Here is an 8,501-nt window from a genome sequence, read left to right on the forward strand (position 1 = left end):
CCGCGAGAAAACACCGGGGCCGAAGGGGGGGCAAAACACACACCCCAACACTATTTACCTCTCTTTTAGGGCCGGGGTTACCCTCCTACAACCGTCCTCTTTGGGGCTCGTTAGGCGGAGTCATGCGGGGAAAAAAACAGGCCGCCTCGATAAGTTAAATGTACACTTTGCATTTTTACTGAAAAAAAAAAAACAAACCAAAAAATCCCCGGTGCAAAAAAAAAAAAAAAAGAGCACGCGGAATAACTCCCTAGACTGCATTAGCACAGCGCCAAACAAACTGGAAACGCTGACCTAAATTGGGGCCGAAGACGAACCCCCCTGACCCAGAGAAATGCCAAGGGAGGCATACATCAAAACGGCCCTTCCTAACAAATTAGCCCACCTACAGTAGGCCTACTACTTGATACGGGACAGCGGTCATAAATCAAGTAATCTGACGATGCCTCCAGAAGAGAAGGAGGCACCGGACAATAAATCCGTGAACAATAAGAAAATTGCAACAAATAGGAGCAGCCGAAAAGTATTTCCGAAAATGACAATGCACTTCATAAACAAAAGCAAAAAAAAGAAAAAGAAAAGCCCTTACAGGTAAACATGATAGCCTACCGACTTGCGCCGCCGTCTCCTTTCAAGTTTACCGCAAAGGTAAGATTAAAAACCAAGACAGCCTCTGGCCTTCCTGGCGTGTGAAAACATCCGCCCCCGCATCAGCTGAACTACCCGTGCACGATGTCTCGCTTTTACCAAGCTATAATGATTGTTTTATTTTGTGTTCGGTAGCTAATTTACTGTGTCACGTACAAATAATTAAACAACAAAGAAACTCTAATAGGCTACCGTGCGAGGTTGCGATCGATGCGGAGGAGTCTAATTCAGTAGCGTGTCATATCGTCTATGGGAAGTGCAGTCACCTTACCAATCTAGGCCTACTAACCAGGCCGGTCATGATCAGTACAAGAATGATAAAGTAAAAATAGTAAAGAAATCTAATGGAGAGATAGAATACATTACACCAAGTCACAGGCAAGTCAAAGCAAGACTGAAAGCCGTTTGGTTTAGGTATGAAGATGCAGGTGCCCTTGTGATTGTTGTAACTGCTTGTTGCATCTATCGATCGGTGCATTTTATCGGCGGATTTTATTTTTTATCTACCAATGACTTTTCCTAAGCACAACTTCGACGCTCGATTGCAATGCCCTCCTCCACCAAAAATTCCAGACTTTCATTTGCATTTCTAAACCTTGCACACAACATCAATGAATTCCAAATGTGAAGGCTGCTGTATATGCTGACCTGTTCAAAAACGTCCGTCCCTCCTGAGGAATTAAAGTTTAATCTTGGCGTTAGTCTTCCATCTCGTGGCCAAGACCAGGAATTACATGCGTACAATTAATCCACGTGTTCAATTAGTTGGTCCTGTGGCAGGTGTAAATGGGCAGTTAGCCGGCTGTTCAGACCGAACGCGAAGGCCTTCGAAACTGTCGCGAGTCACCAATGTCGACTGTTACACGTTCCTGACAAAGAATACACGTGACGCGTCAGCTAATAATTAGCTGTCTGCTAAATGAAAATAATTAACTACACGTCGGCTCGCGAAATTATTTTGTCTAACTTGACATGAAATCCTGCAATGGATCGGCCCTTGTTGTGCACCAGTGAACTGGAATGTCATATAGAAAAGCAAGCTTGCAATAAAGCAGTGGTTCTGAACCCAGTTCCGGGTTTTCACTCCAACCCTAACTTGGCACACCTGATTCTACTGATCAGCAGCACGACAAGATCTCTTGCCGTTGAACGAGGTGCGCTTTGTTAGGGTTGGAGTGAAAACATACAGGACGGACGATCTTCAGAAACCACTGCAATAAAAGTACATCGGTCCCGAGTGGCGTTGTAAGAATATATATTTGAAAAGCATTAGTTAATTCATCGAAGTTATTCATTTGTTTTGACAGAAGGAACCCGATTAAGGGGAGTAACTTCCAGGACCTCATTGTTCCTACTTTAATACTATATTTCTTGTAGATTTAAGAAACTTTTTATTTATATTTGATGCAAATCATAACTGAACCAACTAGACCACCTGCAGAAAAACTTGGCTAAATCAAACCTTATTGATCTAATCCAAATCAATAGACCTGACAAAATTAGTCCAAGTGGTGTGTTTGACTGAGGTGTTAGTGATCACGGTCCCATAGTTTATGACAGAGGCAATGAAATGGGGGGAAACATGGCCTCAGACAGTAAATGAGAAACAGGAATTTTAATCAACAAGCCTTTGTAATCGATCTTGATCAAAGTAATCATATTGTTCAAATGCTGAATTAGCATGCAGCCTGTTATAACCAAGTACATTTAACACCTTTGTTACAACAGGGTTGAGGTCAATTCGTGAATAAACTCATCAAATCTGATTTAACTGAGGAATTGCAATTAGAGGCCCAAGCAGCGAAGCTGCAGGAACTCTTTTTTTTTTTTTTTTTTGCTGATATAATTATGTCTTCTGCACCCTGACCCAAAGTTAACCTCAAGTTTCTCTGAAAATATCCTAAATGAATGAAGTGTAATTAACGTGACCACATAACATCACACTGGTTTATCTCATCTCTGTAAATATCTGTTTTGCATGCCTAAAGTGTTTATAATGATTTTTTAAACCTGAAGTTCCCCCTGGGAAAAGGAAGTTATTCTATTGTACAGTATTGCTAGCAGCTGCTTTGCTTGTAGCGCACTGAATATGTTGTAGTAGCAGTGTGCCAACAGCAGGCGGCAGCACCGCTCCACATGTAAAGCTCTGTGGCAGGTGTTCCCATTGAACCCAGTCTGGTGCAGTTTTTATATCCTCTTGAAATATTCCCACACACATCTGTAAAAAAATTTTTTGTTTAATGGTTGGAATGCTTCGACAACCAAAGGGGTTTAAATAATCACCAGAGCTCAAATATGTACATACACAAAACAAAAATCTATGAAAGATTTAGGTTCAATCCAACCTCATTCTGTCCAGTCCCAAGGCTAAGGGGGGGCGGGGGGCTCAGCTTGCTTTGTGGCTCCTTCCATTTACTCCAGTTTTTCACTCCTTCCTTCAAAACCAAATAAATATACAGCCGCCACCTCCTCTTCCCTGTCCTGCACATCTCCAGAGATCCATTTTGTTCAACCAATCATGTGTCCCGAGGCAGTAGTACTTGACCAATCGCGTGTCCTGAGGCAGTTTTCCTTGACCAATCGCGTGTCCTGAGGCAGTATTCCTTGACCAATCGCGTCTCCTGAGGTAGTATACAACCCTGCAGCAGTGGGTCTTCACTCAACATAATACCAGGTCTCTGCGGGAGTCTCTGTGCTGGGTGGGTGGGGGATTGAGGGATGGGAGCTCGAGGGGGGTGGGGGGCAGTGCAAGGTCTTGGGTTAGGGTGGCACATCTGATTGGCTCCTAATGTACAGCTGCAGGGTGTGAAGATGACTAACAGTCAACTGAACGCAACACTGGCTCTGCCTCATCTTCCCACAGCTCTCTGTGGGGCGATAGCTTTACCCCCGTCCCGCCGCATGCCAAAAACCTGTTCCATGTGGGGAGGGGGGAGGGGGGCTCCTGGCCATGCGCAGCCAAAATGCTGTGACCACTGCACTCACCCAGCTCCTGGGGTAGAAAAATGCCCAGAATGATGTGTCAAAAAAAAGAACAAATCAATCTTCAGGGCAATGCACACACTGTGGAAAGAATGAGGATGAGGCAGGTGGAGAACTGCAGGAGGGAGGAAGACCAGGAAAGATGAAGATGGGTAATGAGGAAGAGCAGCAGCAACCTCAGCACCTGTGTCAGAATGTGGGCGACTTTGGGGGGGGGCAGGGGTTTTTGGTTCATATATTGATCAGCAAGCCCAGTACTGGTGTTGGCAGGCAGCGTTCAGTACTGGGGTTCACAGGCAGTGCTCAGTACTGGGGTTGGCAGGCAGTGTTCAGTAATGGGGATTGGCAGGCAGTGCTCAGTAATGGGGTTGGGCAGGGAGTGTTCAGTACTGGGATTCACATGCAGTGTTCAGTAATGAGGTTAGCAGGCAGTGTTCAGTACCGGAGTTGGCAGGCAGTGCTCAGTACTGGGGTTGGCAGGCAGCGCTCAGTACTGGGGTTGGCAGGCAGTGCTCAGCAACAGTGCTAGCAGCCAGTGCTCAGTACTGGGGTTGGCAGGCAGTGCTCAGTAATGGGGTTGGCAGGCAGCGTTCAGTACTGGGGTTGGCAGGCAGTGCTCAGTAATGGGGTTGGCAGGCAGTGCTCAGTACTGGGGTTGGCAGGCAGTGCTCAGCAACAGTGCTAGCAGCCAGTGCTCAGTACTGGGGTTGGCAGGCAGCGTTCAGTAATGGAGTTGGCAGGCAGTGCTCAGTAATGGAGTTGGCAGGCAGCGTTCAGTAACGGCGTTGGCAGCCAGTGCTCAGTACTGGGGTTGGCAGGCAGTGCTCAGTACTGGGGTTGGCAGGCAGTGCTCAGCAACATGCTGCAGCCATGCTCAATACAGTGCGCACGTTCAATGGGTTGGAGGCAGTGTCGTAAGGTGTGGCAGGCAGCTCGACTGGGGTGGCAGCAGTGCCATAATGGTGTGACAGCAGCTTCAGTACTGGGGTTGCAACCAGCTCGACTGGGTTGGCACAAATGCTCAGTAATGGATGTGTCAGAGGACAATCAATACTGGGGTGGCAGCATGCTCATATGGGGATGGGATGAGGCAGGTGAAGTACTGCGGAGTGGCAGGCAGGCCAGGAATGGGTGAAGCAGTGTCGTAATGAGTGGAAGGCAGCTCAGTAACTGAGTGGCACCGTGCTCAGTAATGGAGTTGGCTGGCAGTGTCAGTACGGGGTTTCGGCAGTGTCAGTAATGAGTGGCAGGCAGGCCCTCAGTAATGGAGTTGGCAGGCAGCGTTCAGTAATGGGGTTGGCAGGCAGTGCTCAGTAATGGGGTTGGCAGGCAGTGCTCAGTAATGGAGTTGGCAGGCAGCGTTCAGTACTGGGGTTGGCAGGCAGTGCTCAGTACTGGGGTTGGCAGGCAGTGCTCAGTAATGGAGTTGGCAGGAGGTTCAGTACTGGGGTTGCAGGCAGTGTCAGTAACTGAGGTTGGCAGGCAGTGCTCAGACTGTGGTTGGCAGCAGTGCTCAGTAAGGGTTAGGCAGCCAGTGCTCAGTAATGGAGTTGGGCAGGGAGCGTTCAGTACTGGGGTTGGCAGGCAGTGCTCAGTAATGGAGTTGGCAGGCAGCTTAGCAATGGGTTGGCAGCAGTGCTCAGTAATGGGGTTGGCAGGCAGTGCTCAGTAATGGAGTTGGCAGGCAGCGTTCAGTACTGGGGTTGGCAGGCAGTGCTCAGTACTGGGGTTGGCAGGCAGTGCTCAGTAACGGCGTTGGCAGGCAGCGTTCAGTGAGATGTGTGGGCTGCGCTCCTGTGAAACTCGAGCCAAAGGTCTGCTCACACACTGCCGTCCAGTTCTGCCATTTATAGGTCCAGCTGGTCACCCTGTGTGTGTGTGTGTGAGATTGAAAGAAAGTGTGTGTGTGTGTGTGTGAGAGAAAGTGTGAGTGTGTGTGAGTGAGAGAAAGTGGGTGCGAGTTTGTGTGTGTGCATGTGTGTGCGTTTGTGTGTGTGTAAGTGTGTGCTTCTGTGCGTGTGTGTGTGTGTTTGCGTGCGCATGTGTGTGTGTGTGTCCCTGGCACTCCACCATCCCCTCGATATACAGGGGATGCTCATAACAATGAAATCACTGGTGTTAATTCACGTGGTGAGTCAGTGAATGAGGAGCTTTTCACTGAGCAGTAATCCGACGCTGGACTCCGCCCACACAGCTATCTGAACAGTTTCAAATGTCACCAATGAAAGTGAAATAACAAGCCAATGTTATTGGGTTTTAATGACTCCTCTAAACCGGACGCCTGCATGTACACACAAACACACGCCGCACGCGTGCACGTACACACACACACACATACGCACTGCACGTACACACACACTGCACGTACACACTGCACACACACACGCACACACACACACACATACATACGCACTGCACGTACACACACACACACACACACACACGTACATGCACACACACACACGCACACACTGCACACACACACGCACGCTTGCATGTACACACACACGCACACACTGCACACACACACACGTACATGCACAGCACTCCAGTCACACTTTCGCTTCCCAAACTTCCTTTCTCTCGTAATCTCTCCAGAGAGGGTGTTTGTCCGTTTGCTGTTGTCCTCGGGAAGAAGCCCGTTCGGGACGGGGAGCGTGACTGACCCCCTCCCCCGGGGAGATTCTGGCCTGGCGTTCTGGGGGTTTGGCGACGCAGAAGCGGAGACCACACAGGAACCAAGCGCGCTGCCAGGACAATTCCGCCGGGTCTTCGGAGCCGAGGATTCTGGGACACTATCGTGAGAGACGCTTCCTGACAGAACAGGCATGACATCACCTCTCCGGTTAAAAACAGAGAGGATCATGGAGTGCGTTTGTTAGCAGCAAATTAATCAAGTTTGACGGGGGCGGCTGGATGTTTTGTAGTTTTGGGATCCCGGAGGAAATTACCAGGAAACGTCCAGAAAGCTTCCAGAAATAGAAAGGTAACGTTCTGCTGGTCGTTACCAACGTGCAGGACTGGACCGACATGGACCAATGGGGCATGTGTAGCAGGGAGGAGGGGGGTGCGGGCAGGGGGGAGGAAGGTGGTGGGGGAGTTGAAGGCTAAGGGCACTTGGAGATACAGGTGTGGGTGGGACAGGTGCGCGGTATGGGTTCAGGTGTGGGTAGGACAGGTGTGGGGTATGGGGACAGGTGTGGGATGACGTTTCAGGTATGGGTGGGACAAGTGTGGTGTGCAGGTTCAGGTGCAGGTGAGGGTTTGGGGTGAGGGTTGCAGGACTTTGGTGGAGCAGGGTTGACGGCAGTGACTCAGGATGGATGGGGGTGGGCAGTAGGACCCTGTCGTTGGGGCGGGTTCGGTGGGTGGGACACTGTCGTTGGCAGGTGGGAGGGAGGGTAGGGACTGTCGTTCTGGGTGGAGCGGGCTGGGCAGTGACTCTGGTGTTGGGGGGGGGGGGCGGCGGTAGGACCCTGTCGTTTGGGACGATGCCGTGCCACACAGTTTTTACAGCACTTCAGGGCCGAGAAGCACGAGTTTGAAGCGGGACCCCGCGGCCAAGGAGCCACGGAAAGTTCCCCTCGTCTGCGGCCTCCCAAAGCAGGCCGGTATTAAATGTCTGGGAGGGAGGAGGCCGGGAAAATGGAGGATCCAGATGGGAAGATGGAAACATTTCGCCGCTCGAGCGAGAAGTCTGAGCAGTGAGGGTCTTTCAGCCCAACATCTCTGTTCCGATGGGGGTTTTATTTTATTTTAATTTTCCACCACACGCACATTTACCGCGCCGAGCAGGATAGCATATTACAGATACAGAGCCCATCAGAGCACCACCCACACATCTACCCATTCAACGGCTAGACCAAGGCTAACAGAAAGACCACAAATGCTCAATTAACTGTTTACAACAGTGGTGTGCAGAAAGTCATCTCTGAATGCACCAGGTCACAAAGCACACATCATCTCCAGCTGGTTACATGAATGGGACAGTGACTGCAGCTCACTCCAGTGGCCTGCAGGGTCCCCAGATCTCAGTCCAATAGAGCGCCTGTGGGATGAGGTGGAACGGAAGGTTCACAGCATGAATGTGTGGCTGAAAAATCAGCCGGAACTGCATGATACCGTGGACCAAAATCCCTAGGGAATGTTTCCAGCACCTTGTTTAATCTGTCGTAAAAAATTCACGCTGTTCTGGAGGCAAAAGGGGGTTGTACCCGGTACTATAACCGTGTACCTAATAAAGTGGCCACCGAGTATACAAATACCATTAAAATGAACTTTACAGGATAACTTGATAATTATTTCATCAGTAAACATGAGGTAGTGTACGATTCTACCACACTGCGTGTGTGATTATTTCATGGACAACTATAGTTGGAATGACTGCCAGCTCGATACATAAACCTCATTAAATATATCCGAAACTGCGTAAAGGAATTTGTGCCAGGCGGAAAGACTCTCGCTGCTCGTCATGTTTGTGCGTGCGTGAGGTCTGCTTCCCGGTCGCGTCTCTCTCCCCCCCCCCGCCCCCCGACAGAGGAACCGCGTGCGGTGCCTCAGCTCAGTGCGAGAGGCCGAAATATTTCACGCAATTATGTTTTCTGGCTTCCGCTAACAAAATTGTTTTCGTTTTTTTTTCTTTTTTTTCGTCGTGACAATCCGTAGCAGATGTTTTACTGGCAGAGACGGGCGCGCCCGCGATTTATAGCTCGAGTCTGTTTTTTTCGGCGGACGGGGAGGCGCGGAGAGGTCACTGCTGATGCGCGCGGGTTCGCAGACTTCTGGTAAGTGCTCTGGGAATTTCTCTAGATCCGTTTTCGATTTTACTGGGGTTTTTTTTTGGGGGGGGGGGGGGGGTTGTATCCGAAAGG

Source organism: Anguilla rostrata, chromosome 16 (assembly GCF_018555375.3).
Source record: "Anguilla rostrata isolate EN2019 chromosome 16, ASM1855537v3, whole genome shotgun sequence".
Classification (NCBI taxonomy): Eukaryota; Metazoa; Chordata; class Actinopteri; order Anguilliformes; family Anguillidae; genus Anguilla; species Anguilla rostrata.